General features: G+C 34.4%; 1 protein-coding gene and 1 long non-coding RNA gene across 3 annotated transcripts in view; one reads left to right on the top strand and one right to left on the bottom strand.

Annotated features, from left to right (window-relative positions):
- The window catches only part of LOC118196245 (uncharacterized), a 96546-nt gene that overhangs the window by 35015 nt on the left and 40405 nt on the right, over window positions 1–21126 (bottom strand). The window contains exon 1 of one of the 2 annotated variants that reach the window (XR_004759396.2): window positions 8015–8111. The exons of the other annotated variant lie outside the window; for it this stretch is intronic. This is a non-coding gene — a long non-coding RNA (uncharacterized LOC118196245). Of the gene's footprint in view, window positions 1–8014; window positions 8112–21126 lie in introns of those variants that run through there. 2 annotated transcript variants of the gene reach the window in all.
- Window positions 1–21126, top strand: part of LOC146992968 (uncharacterized) — a 58146-nt gene that overhangs the window by 695 nt on the left and 36325 nt on the right. Inside the window, exon 2 of the mRNA XM_085809203.1 lies at window positions 18210–18261. The gene's annotated coding sequence lies outside the window, so the exon portion shown is untranslated. The remainder of the gene's footprint in view (window positions 1–18209; window positions 18262–21126) is intronic.

Raw genomic sequence — 21126 nt, 5'->3', positions numbered from 1 at the left:
GTTATAAATCATATGTTAATTTAAATTCCATTAGGATTTAAAACGTAAATGGTGTATAGAAAGCACATTTTTTCATTTCCGATTCGAATGCACTAAAATGTTAGGAGAGAAAATTACGTAAATTGAAAGAGTTTAAAAGTACGTAAATTCGCAAATTCTTTTTTTCAAAGTATTTTCTGTGGCGAGACCAAGAATGAAAGGTAAGTATGTGAAATTCGATAAAATTTTTCACTATCTGATTCATAAGTAAACTGTGCAAAAGAAGATATTTACAAAGTAATTAGATTTCAAGAAATAAACACGATATTTATTGAATAATCTGTATTATGTAAGAACTAGACTTAAAAGTAGCCTATCCGAACCAGCAGCCGTACGGTAAGTCGCTGAACACTGGTAGTTCGGTCCTGTCTTCGAATCCCTGCAAACAGGCTGTCTGCATGGCCGTTTCCGAGCCTTTCCCCGTGTGTAACGTACATACGAACCAGTTTTCCTTAGGAAGTCCTCCACGAAGGCATTCTCTTCTCGAGAGCTTAGCCATATTTAAATAAACCAAACCAAGTTAAAACTTTTGCGTATACAAATTTTACCCGCAGTGGGATTGCTAACAAATTTTTAACAAATGTATTTACTTAAATGTGGAAATTTTCAAACTCGTATTTAGTTAAATATGGAATTTTCAGGAGAAAAATTTCACCTGATGAAAAGGCCGAGAAGTTTTGCTCTCGAAAACCGGAAGCTCTGCACGCTGAGCGGCGACGCGATTTCAAAAGAACTCCAAATTGATTTAAATTTAAATTCACTTTATAATGCATGATTTGAGGTTATTAAACTATTTATAATTTGATTGACATTCTAAATATTATGTCCTTTGGCTAATTTTATTTCGTAATTTTCTTAAACTTTAGTACTGAGAAAATTCTGAGTAGGATATAATAAAGCTTTTACTTATTAATATACTTTTACATACTATGAGAATAAAATTAGTAACTATTGCACATACTGTTGCAAGGATACACTTAGTAATTTTATTGATGTAAAATACAAATGAATACAAATATTTATTAATTAAACATTGGCTAAATCTTCTTAAAAAGTTCTGCAAATGTCTACAGTTAAGACTATTCAGATTAAATAAAATTTAGCAAGAGAAACTATGCTGATGCATCAGGGATGCGGGAATGAAATCCGCACAATTTAAGTTTCATTATTTCAATAAATTTCATTTATTGCTGGGGACCATTTTCCTTAGTAAAAATTAAAAACCGGAAAATTGGGATTTATGATGAAAAATTGGACATCTACGGGTTTTACTGATGAGTCGACAGCTATGGAAAGGGGTTCCTAAGAGGGGGAGGGGAGTCCTTATCTATATGAACTGAAAATCCTTAAATTCTTTACCACGTACATGTCTTGAGCATTCGCAGAAAAAAATAATGTATGTTAGAACACGAAATTTTGGCAGTGTTTCTTAGTACATATAACGTGTCTGTTTTTCAAAGGCCAAGTACTGATTATGATCACTTAACATGAGTAGCTTGTCCTGAATTCGGTGCTTTGCAGATGAACGAGTTAATTCTGCATATTCTGAATTTTTTTAAATCTCCAATAAGTCATCAAGGTGTTTTGAAAAGACGTTACATGGAAAAATATTACTCTTTATATATGTAATGTCTTCATGAGAAATTACTTATCTTAATGTTCCTAAAAGTTAAGTGTTTTAATGCATTAAATATACTTATTTGGCTTTTGTGTAAAAAATGTACTTTTAATGAATTAATATGTTTATATTACGCGAGATGAAATAACCATAAAATGATGTAGAAGTAAGACTGCATCACGTAGAATTGGATAACAATTTAAGCTCTGCCCATAACTCTGAAATTCGTGTATGTACTTTAAAAAGACTTTGTATGTGAATAAATATACAGAGATACATTTTAACGCGATGTATTTTTCGCAGCCGAAATGTGATTTTTTACATTGTTTTTAAGAGCATATATGCATTTAGACATAACCGCAAAATGGGATGGCTGGGGGTGATATTTTCGGGTTTTATACTCCGTATAATGTAAATACCAGCCCTTTTCTCTTACTTCACTCGCGAACTTTGCCGTAATCTAAATAATGCAGTACAGCCCCCTCCCTCTTTTTTTTTTTTTTTTTTTGTTACTTATGCTCATTTGTCTGACAGTAACATCAGCCCAAGCCCACGAAATTCCTCGTGGCAAGGAGCGCAACAACCTTGAGCACCTTGCAAGTGACAGTGCGATTTAGCTCAGTTCTGCCCCCAAATTTTGATGGAGAGCACTCCGGAGGAGGACGGGTCCGAGGGTCTCTCATCCCTCTCGCCTTCCACCAAACTACTCGAGAGGACTTTCGGCTCGCTGCATATTTAGAGAGCCGCCATGCCGCACCGACACTACCTTTACAAACATCAATGTCTACTCTGGAATTGGAAACGGGCTTTTCGGCACCGCAGTGAGCGACGCTAATCACTATACCGGTTGGGCAGCTTTTCTTTATCTTAATGTATGCACCTAACGTTGATACGAAATCTGCAATGAACAAAAACGTCCGAATATTGTGGTTGATTATGGAAAGGTACACTAAGTTTGAAGAACGGATGCTTTCGTGCAGAACCGAAGGAAACTGGCTCATGTTAAATTCTGGAAAAATCGAGGTATCTAGTCCTTTCGCAGAGAACATATACTAGGTGTGCTCATTCGGTCTGTGGTGGGGGGCGAAAGATTTGCGGATTTATGAAGTCGCAATCGCGAGGGTCTCTCCGGTCCAACAGATCTCCAAATAATAAATTAGTTTTTAAAACAAATGGCAGCTTATGTATTGAGATTTCGGGTGTCTCTAAGTTCAGGCGAGATAAATCTCTCACTTCATTAATCCGTAACTGTCTGATGAATATTTTAGGAAACTAACAATTTAGGAGACGCCTTCATAACGGTGCCGCTTCCTTAAAACTGGTAGGCCGCTGTTTGAAAAGGCAAAGAAAGCTTTATAAGGGTGCGGTACCGTCACGCCGGAGTCCCGTATGGAAGTTTTTTTTTTCTTCCAGTGGCAGATTGTGAATAATTACAAATGTAACCCAGTCCATTAATCTATACAAGGCCGGATGTGGTGGTCTCTTTATTATGGAGGCACCTAATAGGTGGGCCACCATCGCCTTTCCTTTGAAGGGACGGACCTTTACAACATGCCATCTCCGGGATTGGAACCCAGGCCCTTCGGCGTCGCAGTCAGCTACCCTGACCACTATACCGACTGGGCGGCGCCGTATGAAAGTTTGACTTTCGGAACAGCGGCCGACAGCATAAAGGGAAGGAATTTAGTAGTACGTAAGGTGAAGGGGTTATTGATGTAACGACTATATGCAAGCCTTCTTTGGGCTTGGTATTATTATCATTCTTTCTCGAGTTTTAAGTTTGGCTCGCCGTCTTATACTCAGCGAGAGTAAAATTGTTTTAGTTCGACCCGGTTTCATATCTCAGCAAACGGCTGAATGCATGATAATTTCCGTAGTTACCATATGTGTAACGTAATTACTAATCAGATAGCCTTAGAATGCCCTCTACGAAGGCATTTCTTCCTTTAGAAAGGCAGCCCTTGTCTGCTTTCTCTTAAACAATTAACCTAATCTAACCGAATTTAAGACCTACACGCAGTCAAGTGGAAAAGTCGATGAACACTGGCAGTTCAACCTGGACTCAATAGCAGGCGAAGGGCTGGCTGCATGGGTATTTTCGTGGTTTTCCCATGTGTAATGCGGATATGAGCCAGTTCCCTTGGAGCGTCCTTCACGAAAGCATCCCTTGGTCTTAGGGAGATGGCCATTGAGTGGTTTGTCATATTCAAATAAACCAAATATTTTTGTTACTTAAAAGGAGCAGTCACTACATACACTGAATAAATCGTTGAAATGATTAATGCTGTTTAGTGTGTAATTAAACGTTCCAGCTTCCTCTGTATAAGATTCCCAGCTTCTTTATTTCAAGGAAAGTGTTAAGCGCTTCACTTGATACAAATTTGCGCAGATAATTTGATGTAAGCATTATTGTGGCAAAAATAAGCTTACGCGAGTAAACTTCCTGAATCTCAGTTCTAATATGTTTGCTAAAATCATGAAATAATTTGGCGGGTAAACTTGTCAAAGTCATGGAGTGAGGAGTACTTATTCTCGAAGATTTTGTGAGAATAAGGAAGGTTAAGAACTTTGGTTCGTTGATTTACTTAAAGCAAAGCAGGCGAGGATTATCTACCAAAGGAGAATGCCATCTCGAAGGACTTTCTAAAAGAAACTAGCTTGTGTTCGCGTTATACTCCGAGAAAATTTCACGCATCTTTGTGTTAGCCGGGATAAAACATGGGACGAATCACCACTGTTCAACTGTTTCAGCCGCTCTGCTTCTGGTATGCGAAGAATTTTGGGAAAAATATTTAGGTAGTGAGATAAAATATAAAATCTGCCAAGTATTTATATAGAAAAAAAGAAGGCAATAAAACGGGCTATTGATAGACTAGTAATGCACGTTATTTGCGTAATGTATTGTAACTGTACTGAATAACTTATTTACCTTTTTTTTTTTTTTTATATAGAGCAGTTTTATCTTTCGTTTCTGGGCTTCCAATTTTTATAATTTTTAGACAGGGTGGTATGATATGGTATATTTGATTATGGCAAAGTACACTAGAGCTATGCGCCTAAGGGGAGGGATGCCTTAGTGGAGGACTTTCGAGGGTCAACTGGCTTGTATACACATTACGCGGGGAAAACCACGAAAACGCCAATGCAACCAGCCTGTTCGCCTGGATACGAACCCAAGGGGCAACTACCACAGACCAGCAACTTGACCGCTCGGCCGCTGGTAGGCTCTTTAGACAAGGCGGATCTGAGTGCTGGAGCGTTCACCTCACCTGAACTCGAGGGGGCTTTACTACAGGATATGTTTTGGGGGACCCTTTGCGACTGCGAGCCCATAAATCTTCCTGTACTTTTAGTTTTTGTCTCTATTTTTTCCGTCGAAACTATATATGCATTTTTGTGTTATGTGTATGCATATGGCAGTAATATTAATCACATAACATTAATTTAATTATGTTAATTAATAGAAGGGAGAAAATAAGGATCGGAGTAGTTTCTTTAAGGAACAAGATCAAGAAGCACAAGTTCATTCATTTCCTCATATGGGGGGGGGAAGGAACTGCGCAAATCTTTCCCTCCGTATATTTGTCAAGCAAGTGAGGGTTGTAAGAAATTACTCATGCCAGCACAGAAACTGGGGAGGGCAAGTGGCAGCTGGAAACTGGGGAGGAGCGAAATTTACAGTTTGCTCCATAGATAACAATGAGGCTTGACAAATTTCAAGGATAACTGGTGCCGTTGAGTTGTTCTTTGTTTTGTTTATTGCGGGTAAGTTAGCGCAGGCGCAGTAGTTCGTTTCTTCCTCAAACATCGTACATATCTTCGTAAAATGGCTGAAAATGTTTCGCCAAGTTTTCGATGACGTGGGTAACTGCTGCCGAAATTAATGAACGCTCGTATGCCGTGTTAAAGGTAATTACGTATTTATTTTATGTAAGCTATTAAAGTTACTAATTTTATATAAAATTCTCTTTCGACAAAATTATGTAGTAGAAAGAATAGGGAACTTTTAAAAATGTCAGCTTCTGTTATAAGATATGCATGCATATTTAAACTTAAAAAGTTTTAGACGTGCTTCTTCAGGTACATTTATTTACATACAAGATTTAGCAAATGTTTTTTTTTTTTTTTTTTTTTTTTTTTTTTGTCTTCCTTTTCCTTGGAGTAAGAAACAAATTATCCGCCATATGCTGCTCACGTTAAATAAACTGAATATAATATATAAAAGTTTTTTATTAAATACATATTACTCAAAATTAAAATTTAAAAAAATTATTGAAATTTTAATAAAATCTTAATTGAACCCCAATTTAAAACCACTAAACATACTTAGTACCACTAATTTATATGTATAATTAGTATATAAACATTTTAAATAATCGTAATAAATTGCCGAATACTTCCGCAAAAGCTGCAAAATAATAAAATAATTTATTTAATAATGGATTATTATATATATATACACATTTGTCTCTCCATCTTGTCATAAATAAATGTCATGTCTTGTCATAAATGAATATTATGTATATACATAATTTATACTCATATGCATACAAGACAAATGGTTACATATTTCTATATGCATATGTGCTATTTGTCTTTTACTGATAGTGGGGAAAATCGCCAGATATAACTTTATTACATTTATATAAGAAACTATATTTTAATGTGTATTAGGAGAGGAATTAGATGTTTCGTTTATATTTCTTCGCCGCCTTAATTATTTGAAATATAACTAAAAGATAAACTAAATAAATATGAAACTGTTGAAGCATTTGTTTTTCAATTTTATGTGTAATTTGAATTTAGTAGACGCATTTGTTTTTCGATTTTATGTGCATTTTGAATTCATTTTTATATAACAGCTGTTGCTGTGTTTGTGTTCCACAAATGATTTCCCGTTATTGTTAAGAAAAGCTTCGTAAAATAATTAAGGGTTAGATTGTATATGAGTGATATGTAAATATGTTATTTTGTATAAAAGTCTTAGTTGTGATGCTGTAATTTATAAGTGCTTGTAATTTCCATACTGTGAGAATTTAAAGTAACGTCATGACTTAATTTCTGAAAGTATGTAAGCCCAGTGAAAGATCGTTAGGTACGACGAACAAAAGTAAAATGAATAATTAAACTGTAATAAAATATAATAGTAAATTTTAAGTCGATAATATAATAAATGTGATTTACTGTAAAAAAATTAGGTGAACTTACTGTGAAACTTAGGTGAGTGTGAGAAAATTAATAAAATATAGTAAGCGTACGAAAACTAAATTGTGTAAACATTAAGATAATAAGTACATTATTATTCGGATATTTTCTCCAAGTACAAATGCCTTTTGCATTTATACGAGAAAAATAATTGCAGTAGAACTCAACCTAGCCAGATTGGTTGCTCTTTCGAAGTCTTGTAAATTACGATTGCTTCTCCCTACAGTGTTCGTTAGTTCCAGAATTAAAGATAAGATTGCGTAGTATATACTACGAGCTAATAAGTTGAGTAAATGTAGAGGCAACATTTATTAGCTTACATTAAAAAAACTTGAATCAATAAGCGTTAAGAACATTAATCTCATTTCGTTCTGTGACATGTTATCAATATGCTATAGATAATTTAACACAGATTTTCAGTAACATGCCATTTTATATGGTAACTGCATAGCCCAAAATTAATAGTAGAAAAGCAAGTATGTACTTTTAACTCCGCGACTAAAAGAATAGTAAGGATACATATGGTCATCTCTTAAGTTATAAGAAATGTCCCTTTTTGATAAACAGCTAAGTAGTTGTGATCTAGTATAATAAATAAATAAAAAAAGTAAGTAGTTTTATGTGCACATAAGAATTTGTAATATCTAAATAACGCCAAAGGGCGATAATACAGGCATTTGGCAGCGCGGCGAAGAGTGCGCGTAGGGGTGTAGAGGTCATTTCCCGTACTTTGTACAACAGCCGTCTATCCCATCAGATGCTAGTTTCCTCCTGAGAATGCAGATTACTACGCGTTGTCGTCCTATTTACCCCGCCCCCGTTTAGTTGATATATAGTATTAACTATGTTAATTATGTATGCTGTTTACTAGTTCGCTCTTTGTCGCATGCACCGTTTCAACGTTAAAAAATTTATGTGCTCTAAAGTATTGAAATTTTTAGATTATGAAACAAACTCCTTCGTTTTAAACAAGAAGGATTAAAAGATATTATTTGGGGGATTCTCTAAATTTTTTTAAAAATATGCTGCAGAAATTTAATAAAACGTGAAAGTTGCAGTTCCTAATTTCATGTCATGTGATTCAGTTCCAAAGTTAGGTACACATCAAGCGTCACAGTGTTTTTTCTTGCTTAAAAAAAGAAAAAAACTTACAATTGCGAACTTTCATCGCGTACACCTACACAAACGATAAAGAATTGCATTTAACGAGATTGCTAGCAGTCTCCTGACAGCAGTGATGAACGTAAAGTGAGTTTCTATTAGAAAGTGCTTCATGTCGACAGATAAACGTTGTGTGCTTTGTCATAAAAAATGCAGGTAAATACTGTTGAGAGAATAAGGATCTCGGATGTTTCCGGGTACTGTTTTGTTATTGGAATCGGATTCAGAAATGTATGTGTGTGCATATATGTGTATATGTATATGCACGTGTACATTCATACTTACATATATACATGCATACATGAACACATACATGCAATTTTGAACCCTGTCCTAAAAACAGAACAGTACCTGGTTTTGTAATCATAAAAATGTCAGCTGACTCTCATTATCATTGATCCTTACTAGCATATAGTCCTGCTGAATCATAATTCTTACATTAGAAAGAAATGCAACCTGTCCTTTAATGCAACATCCAGTTTATGAGGTAGATTTATTAAAATAAAATTATAATTTACCAACTGACATTTTTTGTGAATGATCTGCTTATTTTTCAGAGTGCTGTAAGAAAATAAAGCATGTTTAAAAATTGTTATGCTATGTTATTTATGCATTGGAGAAATTAATAAGTAATGCCAAATTACTTAAATGTTATGTTTGAATTGTCAGTTTTGATGAGTCAAGTGTTCTTTTTGAACAAGGCTTCAATACTTGGACAGTTTCCCTTAGCAAAGGCTGTTATATAGGCAAATGCACATTGCATGCTTTGTCGGAGCAAATGCAGTTAAGTTCTGTTGAGACAATAAAGATCTGAGATGTCTTTATATAATCATGAAAATTTTAGCGGGGTGTCATGATCATCTTTATCCTTATCGACAAATATTCCTATTTGAATCTTAGTTCTTAGTGTAGTTTAAAATGAAACTTCTCGTTCTGTCACTATGTATCATTTTAAGTTATGTTTGATTTATGAAAAGAGACTTGTAAATAACCAACTTAGCGTATGTTTTTGTGTACAATCTGCTTTTGTTTCACAGTATGTGCAGAAAATATAGAAAAGCAGGTTTAAATAAGTTGTGCTTTGATATTAATGCATTGCACTTAAGCTGTCTGTTTTGACATGTCGAGCATTCTTTCATATAGTTTTTAGGCATGTAGTGTGGCAAGTTATAGTTAAACAGTAGTATAAACATAGGTGAGTTTCTCTTAGAACATTTCTCGGTTGATCTTTAGATTATGGTAACTTGGTGATTTCTTGGCGAAAATTTGGCGACCAACTCTGCTACAGCAACCCTCTTTTTTTTTTTTCCGCTGCCATTTTGTCTTCACGAAGTAAAGACATGTTTCTTTTCTTTTTATTTACTGAACACTTTCCAACAATCTACTAGCCAAATTACACTTATACTAGAAATTTTATCTAACAAAACTGCTTTATGATGACAAATATTCACTGCAAAATTGGGAAAAAGTGCACAATCGCAAACTCCTTGCGCGTTTTTCATAATAATACATACACATAAACCATGTACACGTCGACTTATTTTTACTTAAAAAAAAATCCCAGAATTGCACAAAAATGGCATTGCACACACTCTTCGCTATATCCATGTACACTGCTTTTTTCTCATAAATTAGAAAAATTTCACGAAAATGCATGACAATTTTCTGAATCTTTAAATCCGGTAAAAAGAACGTATATGAAATTACCTTATCGCGAAAAATTATATACCCTTTCCAAATAAGAACATTTCCACGTATAAAATAAATAAAATATCTAAAAACTTTTACTTCTAAATTATCTATTATATTATAAACGTCACCAACGAATTCATACTGCAAACATTACAAATACTTAGTGTCAAATATTTAAATATCAAAATATTTTAGATATGTATATAATTAAACAGCTCACCTAAATATGTTGTGCATACATACAGCACACAAAAGAATTATAATAAAATAAAAAGGTTAGTAGTGTCCTTTAAGATCCAGATTTTTAGATCATTTCAAATATTGGACGTCCGGATCTCAGAATTTGTACTGTATAATGTTATTTAAATAGAATGCAATTTTTTCACAAACTGCATAACTAAAGGATCATTTGATTTGCAACAAAACTTCTGTTAAGTCCATTCTTAAAACTTTCTTTCTTCTCCAACATATATAATTGCCATTTCAGTTGAAACGACCGATTATATACATATGAATTTGGAAGATCGTATAAATTTATATTCATCATGTTTGTGTAATATATACAGGGTGGTCATAGCAATATATAATGTTATTTAAACAGAACAAAATTGTTTTCAGAAAATACATTCCAGAATCATTTGATTTGCAACAAAGTCATTTTCTAAAACTTTCTTCTCCGACCTGTGAAGATTGTAGTCTTCAATGGCCATTTCAGTTGCACCAACTCATTGCATACATATGAATTTGGAATACCCTATAAATTTATATAGTTAATTTTTGCTTAATACATATATATACATGGTGGTCATAAAAAGTATCATGTAAAAACCCATAGTAGACTATCAGCTCAACTAATCAAAATAAAATTTTGGTCTTTGTTATTTAAAGCTATATGCTTCATTCAGATTGTGATCATTTAAAACAAAAGAGCTCTCAGGAGACAGTTACAATTAAAAGATTTTTAAACTTTACTATGCCAATATCCACTTTTTCCTTTCACAAACTGATCAGGACACAAATAAAGGTGTAAGGGCGTGGGAAGCATACATGTATTCCGTAAATTACTGCCATAAGTATTTGGAAAGAAGAGCATTGTTAAGGTCGAATTTCAGCAAAAGATTGGAAAGGGAGGGAAATTTTTGAATTGCAAGTTTTCAATGTGCGCACCTACATAAACGATAATGCTTTGTATTCGGGAGATTGCTGACAAAAGTGATCAACGTAGTATTGCAAGTACAATCTATTACATATTTTAGGGCATCAAGGAAAGCAAGCTGAAAGGCACTTTTGAAATGACTGAGTTTCTAATAGAAAGTGCTTCATACAGGCAGATACATGTTATGTGCCCTGTCATAAAAGGTGCAGTTAAATTCTGTTGAGAGGATATGGATCTCAGATGATTTTTGTAATCATGAAATATTCAAAATGCTCTTATCATCATCACTGATCCTTATCAGTATATAAAACGATCAAGCTCCTGTGAAATAACAATAAAAAAAAAATTACCTGTTTAAAATGATCAACCTAATTAGAAACCATGAACTGTGCTGGAACAGTCATTTATTATGAAAATTTTCGTCGTAAATATTTGCAAAGTAGAGCATTGTAAAGAACCAATGAGAGCACGAGAGGGAAGGGAAGAAATCTCTTATTTGACTCTCAAGTTTACGACCTGTGTACCTATGCAAACAAACACGCATAGCATGCCGGAGATTGCTGAGAACAGTGGGTAGAGTAGTACAACAGCCTGTATGTGCAACTTTAAGTTTTATGACATCAATGAAAATAAGTTAAAAAAATAACATAAACATGGGCGATTTTCGAATAGAAAGTTTTTCATATTGGCAGATAAACTTGTATGCTTTTTCATTAAAAATGCAGATAAGTTTTGTTAACGATAAGGATCTTGGGTGTTTTTATATAATCAAAAAAATTTCAGTGGGCTGTCTTGTTAATCATTGATCCTTATCGAGAAATGTGTGCACTGAATCAAAATTCTTAGCCTAGTTTGGAAGAAAATCTATATGGATATATCTTTTCTAGTAATATTTCATTTTTCAAAAGAAACTTGTAATTAACCAACTTAGCTTATGTTCTGTATAATCTGCTTGTATTTCTCAGTACATGAAGAAAATATATAAAAGCGTGTTTAAAAACAATTATGCCTAGTTATTAGTGCATGGCATTTCAGCTGTCAAATTTGATAAGTTAGTATTCTTTTGTATAGTTTTTATGGCTGTCTGGCATCAAGTTAAAGTTAAAAAGGAGTGAGTTTCTCACATGGGTAAATACAGAATTTCCTCACATGGGTAAATACAGATTACGTGCTTTGTTGAAAGAAAATATAATTAAAATCTCTTGGGTGGATCTCGGATGCTTTTGTAATCATGAATTTGTCAGTGTCAGACTGGTACACCTCATCATTGATCCTTATCTTTGATTTCTGTACGTCAGAGAAGATCGAATAAACCTGTTTGCTGTCGTTCATTTTTAAAAGAGAAAAAGCTATTTAATTCATGATACAAATAATTGAAATTTTTCGTTCCACGCACAATTTTTCCAAAAACATTGCTCAATTTTGATTTCAATAAAATACCACATATTCGTCCTATTTGTATTATATTTTAATAATGAATTACTGAGAGCTTAAACATTTGTGTGTGTGTGTGTGTATGTATATGTCTAAGTATTTTAAATAAACATTTCTGCCTTGGCCTACAAAAATGTTAAACGTAAACATCATGGGAAGAATCTGTATTACATATTTTATGGCATCAAAGAATTAAAAGTTTCTAATAGAAAGTGCTTCATACAGGCAGCTGCACGTTATGTAACCTGTCATAAAAGGTGCAGTTAAATTGTGTTGAGAAGATAAGGATCTCAGATGATTTTTGTAATTATGAAATATTCAAAATGCTCTTATCATCATCACTGATTCTTATCAGCATATATTCCTACTGAATCATAATTTTTAGCTTAGAATGAAATCCATATAGATAGGTGTGTCCTTTTATCTAATGTCAAATTTATGAGGTGGATTTAATAGATTAAAATTGTATTTTGCCATCTTTTTTCCTTTTTGTGAATGATCTCTGTGTGTTAGAATATGAAAAGAAAGTAAAGCATGCTGTCAAAGAAAATAGTATCTTGGTGTCCTGTTTCATCTCTGTTTTGATGAAAGAAGTATTATTTGATGATGTTTTTCCAGTGTGTTATGCTGGAAGTTGTAGTTTAAGAGAGATATAAATATAGGTGAGTTTATCTGAGAAAAACCCTCATATGTAGAGATGCAGATTGTGTCATAAAAAATTATGCAAAAAACATGTTGAGGATTTGGATCTCAGACATTTTTTTATTATCATTAAAATTTCAATTTATGACTCATGTCATCATTGGTCCCTATCCTTAACTTCTGTATGCCTGTCAAGATTTAATAAAATTCTTTGCTGTTATGCATATTAAAAAAAGAAAAAGCTATTTATTCATAATTACAATGTTTAAAAACTAAGTTTTAATTCCTTGCACCGTTTTTTTTTTTTTCCTCCCTTTTCAAGAATACATATAGGACACAGTTTTGGTGTTTCTAAAATAAAACTTGTTTATCATATATATTTTTATTATACTTGAAAAGTGAATTACTAAGAGCTTAAATACATATATAAATATGTACAGACTTAAACTGTTTAAATACCTAGAAAAATTCCGCCTGCCTTTTAAACTCTTAATGCCACCCAATAGGGATATTGGTTAGGGATGCTGACTGCCATACAGGGGGGCTTGCATTTGAACCTTGAAGAAAGCAAGGCTGTTTGTATGTGTATAGAATCTGTGTGGCATGGGAACGCTGAATAAGCAGCAAGCTGAAAGTCTTCTCCAGAGGTCGGTGGTAGGGGACAGCCGTCCCGCTGGGGTGCTTTAAATCAAAATTGGGGGGCAGGGATCTGGGTAAAGTCATAGTGTCACCTGTGTGTAGTCAAAAGACACTCACAATTTTGCTCTCCTTGCAGTGACTTATTTCGTGGGCTTGTTCAGATGGTAGCGTCGGACAAGTAAGATAACTCGCAATACAACACAGAGATTTTTAATATTTTTTTCTCTAAATTTTTTTCCCTGATTTTATTGTAGAACTGTATTAAGTTTTGGACACTCTTGCTAAGAAAAGTATTAAAATTTTGTTGCTCTCACATCTGGCAAAAATTCAAGATTTCAATCACTTCTTGGTTGTATAAACATGTTAAAAATAGCAAGAAATTTATACAGCCGGTGATCGAGGACAGTTTTGCATTAGGTTTAAATCTGCACATATATATAGAAAATTCAGTTACAAATTTTATATACACTGCTCAGCATTGAAAATGCAACACGAAGAAGGAGTAGTCAGAATGATGAAATTTGGAAAAAGACAGAGACAGCAAGCAGCAATAAGTGATCTTTATTTCAAAATGGTAGTCAGAATACAGAGCGAAGAATGGCATCGTCTCAGTAGGATGTAGAACCACAGAGGACAGAGATGTACGAAGAAACACTTCTAGGCATAGAGTCAATAAGAGTGTGGATAGTGTCCTGAGGGATGGCTTTCCATTTCCTTTCGTCCATTTGCCACAGTTCCTCTTCTGAACGAGGCAGGGGCAGAGTCTGCAACGGTGTCCAATCTAATCCCACATATGTTCCATTGGTGACAGGTCAGGAGAGTACAGTGGCCAGGGAAGCATCTGTATACCTTACAGAGCATGTTGGCAGATGCAAACACTATTTAGTCAGGCATTATCCTGCTGAAAAATTGCATAAGGCAGCCCCTGAAGGTAGGGAATTGCCACCGGCTGCAGTATATTATCCAAGTATCGTTGTGCTATCATAGTGCCCTGAATACGAACTAGAGGTAATCTGGAATCATAGGCAATAGCGCCCCAAACCATTATGCCACATTGTCGCGTGGTGAGGCGTTTCACAATTACTGCCAGATTAGATCTGTCTCCATGTTGACGCCACACACGTGTGCAGTGACTGTCACTGGATAAACAGAAGCGTGACTCGTCTGAGAACACAGCGTTTTGCCATTCTGTCATCCACATCGCTCCAGTCCGGCACCATTCTAAACGTTGGCATCTATGCTGTGGGGTAAATGGCAGTGTTCTTAATGGACGCCGCAAGTGCAGGATACGTTCAACGAATCGAAGGGAAATGGTTCTGGTCAACACGGAAACAACCAGGGTATCTTGCACGTGCTGCAGAATCGTGGTACAAGTGACTTGCGGGTCTGCCACAGGTTGTCACCGGATGCGTCGATCCATGCGTGTTGACGTCACTCTGGCTGCACCTGCACCCCTCCTTCTTTCCACATTTCCTTGTTCCAACCATGTTTGCCATAGCCAATGCACCGTGCTGGCATCCATGTGGGTATCAGCTGCGATTTGATGTAAGGACCAACCCGCCCTTCTCAGTCTGATCATCATACCCCTCGTAAAATCGTCTATCTGCTGGAAGGACCTTCGTTGATGGCGGACTGGCATTCTCTCCTATAGCATGTATCCTCCGCGACAGTAACCAACTTTTTACGATAATTCATCTGACAGAAATAACGACACGAATATTGCCCATTCTGCATGTTCCTTCCCTTATATCTTACTCCATGCGCGTCGAAGAGCTGCGCATTTCACATCGTTCGCATAACTGGGTGATGTGCGTCTACTCTAAAATTTTCATAAATTTCTGACTACTCCTTCTTTGTGTTGCATTTTCAATGTTGAGCAGTGTATATAGGAAATATAAGAAATTCAGTTATAGTCAGTGTATAGGTTATATATATAGGAAATTTAGTTACAAATGGTCCTATAGCGAACATAGAAGAAAATCCTGCAGCAAAGAATGTAGTTTTTTATTTTGATAATATTTACAGTCAAAAGTCGTTAATCCGGACTCGTCGGGACTTCGGCGATTCCGGATTATCGATTTTTCCAGATTATAGATCATCTATTTAAATCTCGTAAGATGGCATGCAGAAATTCTAAAATTAAAAATATGAAACCGTAATTTATGAAATAAAGAACAATTATGATCTAAAGGGTATCAAAATTTACAAAAAAAAAAAGCTTAATATTTATTTGTTTACTTTATTAAACATTTCTCTCAATGTAAGTTGTTTAAGTTGCTTCATTTTATCTGATAATACTTTCTCTTTAATTCTATAAAAAAGGCATAATTTCTTGTTCAGTTACAAAGTTCCGCTGTTCAAGTCCCGTTAATTGCTGTGCCGAGAATACCGATTAACTTGTCAATCGAAATTTTTTCGTTTTCACTAACCTCTCTGTCACATTCTTCATGTCTTTATCCGTTTTTTGCAGCAATTCCACTTTTTGTTTGTTGGATATTGAAACATACTTTCCTTTTGTAGATCCTTTGGAAGTTCCAGCATCGGAAATTCTATTTGACATAATCGAAAGTTCAAGTTTACTTTTATAAAATTGCTCTTAAAGTCTGCAAAAAATAATAAGTGGGATCCAATTCGAAGATTAAGGAACAACGCAATCATTAACATTAACTGAAATAGATAATTAGATAATTTTAGCTTACACCGTCCGTTATACATTAAACGCGCAGGCGAAAACATATTATGCACTTGCGCACACGCATATGCGCAGTAGTCATGGTCTTACGCGCACGCGTAAAACGCATGCGCAGAAAGTTTTTAGCTTTGAGGTCCGGATTATAGATCATTCCGGATTATGGGTGTCCGAATTAACAACTTTTGACTGTATTACAGAATGTAATTTTTTTTTTTAGAAAATACATTATTATGATACTGTCTTTCGATGGTATGCACTTTAGATTGTGATGATTTAAAACAACAGAGCTCTCGCAGAATGATAACAAAGAAAAAATTTCCGAACTTTTGAATAGCAGCACCCACTTTTTCCTTGCACAAATTGATCAGGATACTGAAAAAGTGTAATGGGCGTTGGAACGATAGACGCATCGCAAAAATGACTGCCATAAAGTATTTGGAAAGAAAAGCGTTCTAAAGGACAAATTACAGCAAAAGACAGGAAAATGAAGGGGAACTTAGATTTCAAGTTCCCCTTTATAGTTTTCAGTGCTGTGCACATAAACCATAATGCGTTGCATTAGGGAGATTCCTGACAAAAATGATGAACGTAACGTCACGGGAGGAATCTTTATGATATATTTTATGGCACCAAGGAAAATGAGTTAAAAGGTACTTTGAAAATGGGTGCGTTTCTAATAGAAAGTACATTATACAGACAGATACATGTTGTGTGCTCTGTCGTATAAAAGGTGTAGTTAAATTCTGTTGAGAGGATAACGGCTCAGATGTTTTTTCTAATCATAAAGATATCAGTTGAGTCATCCGAGATCCTTATCAGCATATATTCTTATTGAATCATAATTTTTAGCTTAGAATGTAATTTGACAACGTTTTACTTTTCCTAAATGTCTGTCGGTGTTTAAGAATACTAAAGGAAAATAAAGCATGTTTTAAAAGTGTCATACCATGATAAATATACATGTGTACTGGTCTGTTATAAAAAAAAGTTTTCAAATATTTGAACCCCTAGCAAACGGTAAGCTCAAACTAATAAAAATAAAATTTGTGATACTGTCATTTGATGGAAGGCACTTGATAATGTGATGATTTAAAATAACAGAGCACTCACTAAATAATAAGAATGAAAGAATTTTCAAACTTTCGGATAGCAACATTCACTTTTTTCTTGCTCAAATTGATCAGCGCAGTGCAAAAGCATAAGCTCTGCTGGAATTGTACACTTGTTATGAAAATTGCCGTCATGAACATTTGCAAAGAAGAACATTGTAAAGATCCAATGAGAGCGGAAAGGGAAGAAAACTTTATTGGAATCTCGATTACGACCTGTCTACCTATACAAACAACAAAGCATAGCATGCGAGAGATTGCTGACAACAGTGGCGAAATAACGTGGCGGCGAATGTATGTAACTTGTTTTATAGCACTTATGAAAATAACTTTAAAAATAAAATAAGCATGAGTTAGGCTCTATTAGAAACTTCTTCATATTGGCGGATACACATTCTGCACTTTATTGCTAAAGAGTAGTTAAATTTTATTGCGATAATAAGGGATTTCGGACATTTTTGTTTAAACATCAGAATCTTAGCAGACTGTTTTAATGTTTTTTGACAAATATGCTAAGTGAATCATAATTCCTAGCATAGCTGAAAATGAAATCTATATAGACAGATATGTCCATTTAAGTAGCATCAAATTTTTGAGAAAGATGTAAAAAAATAAAATGGTGCTTTACAGATTTGACCTTTCTTTTCTTTTTAGGGTGGGAGGTTGTCTGTGTAAATTATGGTACTGAATAAAAATAAAGCAAATATAAAAACTGTTATACCATAATCCTTTTACACAAAAGAAATAAATTTGTGATGCCAAATGACTTAGGTATTATGTTTGAAATGTCAGTTTTGATGAGTCTAGTATTGTTTCTTACAGGTTTTTTCGGGTGTTTGCAGGAAGATTCAGTTATCCACGGCTGCAAATGTAGGTGAGTTTGCTTTAGGTAGTTTTCCATATAGATAAACATTGAGTGCTTTATCATAAAAAGTGCAGATAAGTTTTGTTGACGATAGGGATCTCGGGTGTTTTTGTATAATAAAAAAAAAAAAATTCAGTGGGCTGTCTTGGTAATCATTGATCCTTATCGAGAAATGTGTGCACTGAATCAAAATTCTTAGCCTAGTTTGGAAGAAAATCTATATAGGTATGTCTTTTCTAGTAATATTTGATTTTTTAAAAGAAAATTGTAATTAACTAATTTAGCTTATGTTGTGTATAATCTGCTTGTATTTCTCAGTACATGAAGAAAATATAGAAAAACGTGTTTAAAAAAACAATTATGCCTCGACATTAGTATATGGCATTTCAGCTGCCAATTTTGATGAATTAGTATTCTTTTGTAAGTTTTTATGCCTGTCGTGCATCAAGTTATAAAGGAGTAAGTTTCTCTTAGGTTCCTCACATAGGTGTAAATACAGATTACGTGCTTTGTTGAAAGAAAATACAATTAAAATCTCTTGGGTGGATAAGGATCTTGGATGCTTTTGGAATCATGAATCTGTCAGTGCAAGTCTGGTACATGTCATCATCATTGATCCTTATCTTTGATTTCTGTATGTCGGAGAAGATTGAATAAACCTTTTTTTGCAAAAAAGGTTTTATTCCATATCTTGGGACCAAAAAATGGAATAAAAACCAAAAGTTTTTATTCCATATCTTGGGAGCTTACTTTTTATATATTGTTCTGAATTGACACCTGAACAGGAAGTGGAATTGGTTGATAGACATTGTTACTTGAAAAACAGTTATTCCGCTTCCGTCAGCTAACCACAAATCTTTGTTTCGAGAAGTGCTGCTCTCAGCACTCCAGCGTAATGTAATAGAAAAAACAACGCTTTCAATTCAGCTACGTTTGTCTCTTGTGCATCACGTTCTCTAGAGAACTTGTTTCTTATTGATGAAATGTAAATGTTTGTTGATTTCACCAAATCTTCCATGATTTCTTCATCAAAAAATTGCAATAAACACTCCGTTGGATTTTTCTAATTTCTAAAGCTTTTCTTGACATTTTTTGCTGTCGTGCATTTTTAAAAGAGAAAAAGCTGTTTAACCCTTCAGCACACACGCGGGACAAATTTAACCCCAGCGTTTGTTTTTCGGAATTCACACCCCAAAGTATAAATAAATGTATTTTCTTTGTTTTAAATGAATGCATAAATGACTAATAGCTTTATGAATTCTGTTAAACCTTTTTTCCAGTTTTAATTCGAGATAATCTTACTTTAAGTTAAACAAACATTTCCATACTAGTTATCTAAAGTAAGCCATAAAAATCGAAATGTATGCAAAAAATTACTAACTTATATAAGATACATATATGATTTCTTATATTAGGAAAATCAGTTTTCATATGTACATGTTTTTTAAACATAAGTGTTTATTATAAAGAGTGGTTTGATAAAGTACTAGAGGAATATGAAAAGGCTGCATTCTTACAACCTTTTTTCCTTAAAACTCAATATAATGTAATACAATTATTCATATCAAAGAATAGATTCTAAATACTAATATTTAAAAATATAAATAACACATAGGTTCCCCCCTTCCTACCTGAGTTTAATTATTCAAATAATCTCGTTTTGAACAATCCTCATATAGTGTGACAACATATTTATTTGTACTTTTTAATAATTCATTGGAAATGGAGGAAATGCCCATGTACCAATTGTCCATAGTTATATTTCTTTCAGTGCCACTTATGGGTGCAATAAGTCTTTGTACAACATCCAGTGTCGCATATGATTGTGTATATAGTCCGACAGGCTGCTGACCTGCATAAATTTCTAGGTTGTATGCATAAAATGTATGATAATCGCACAAAGCAAAAGTTTTTATTCCATATCTTGGGAGCTTACTTTTTATATATTGTTCTGAATTGACACCTGAACAGGAAGTGGAATTGGTTGATAGACATTGTTACTTGAAAAACAGTTATTCCGCTTCCGTCAGCTGACCACAAATCTTTGTTTCGAGAAGTGCTGCTCTCAGCACTCCAGCGTAATGTAATAGAAAAAACAACGCTTTCAATTCAGCTACGTTTGTCTCTTGTGCATCACGTTCTCTAGAGAACTTGTTTCTTATTGATGAAATGTAAATGTTTGTTGATTTCACCAAATCTTCCATGATTTCTTCATCAAAAAATTGCAATAAACACTCCGTTGGATTTTTCTAATTTCTAAAGCTTTTCTTGACACCAGGTAAATGTGTCACTATATTGTGCGGCCGTGTCCGAACATTTTTCGAGGGTAAATTTTTACTTCAAATCGTTCCATCTTTTCAAACATAAAAACCATAAATAAATGTCAAAGAAGATATGTTCCCTAAATGATGTGAATCATCATATTACTGGCCAGAATCAGTTTCATGAGCACTTTCAGAAATATTATCGTACTCAGAATCCGAATCTTCAATTTCGTTAAGTTTCAACACTAGCGAGAAGAACCTACAAACGTTGCTGTTCTCGCTCGTACGCACTCATCTCAATGAATGTCTCTCTAGAAGTGAAACGTTAGTACACGCGCGGGGTAGCTACAATCCCATTGCACATTCCTTCCCCGAAAACACAAAATCCTAAGGACTTCTGGACGACCCCTTCCTAACCTTGATCTTGAAAGGTACATGAAGTACTAGAAAGGTCCTGTACGACCTTCACTTATTATCTAAGAAAAGACTACACGTGGGGTGGATTTTACCCCAGCCCGTGTGCTGACAGGTTAATTCATGGTGCAAATAATTGAAAACGTTTCGATCCATGCACAATTTTTCCAAAAGCACTGCTCAGTTTTGATTTCGG

Source organism: Stegodyphus dumicola, chromosome X2 (assembly GCF_044657685.1).
Source record: "Stegodyphus dumicola isolate Sdum_Otavi_A_Nest chromosome X2, ASM4465768v1".
Taxonomy (NCBI): domain Eukaryota; kingdom Metazoa; phylum Arthropoda; class Arachnida; order Araneae; family Eresidae; genus Stegodyphus; species Stegodyphus dumicola.
This window is presented reverse-complemented; position numbering and strand designations above follow the sequence as displayed.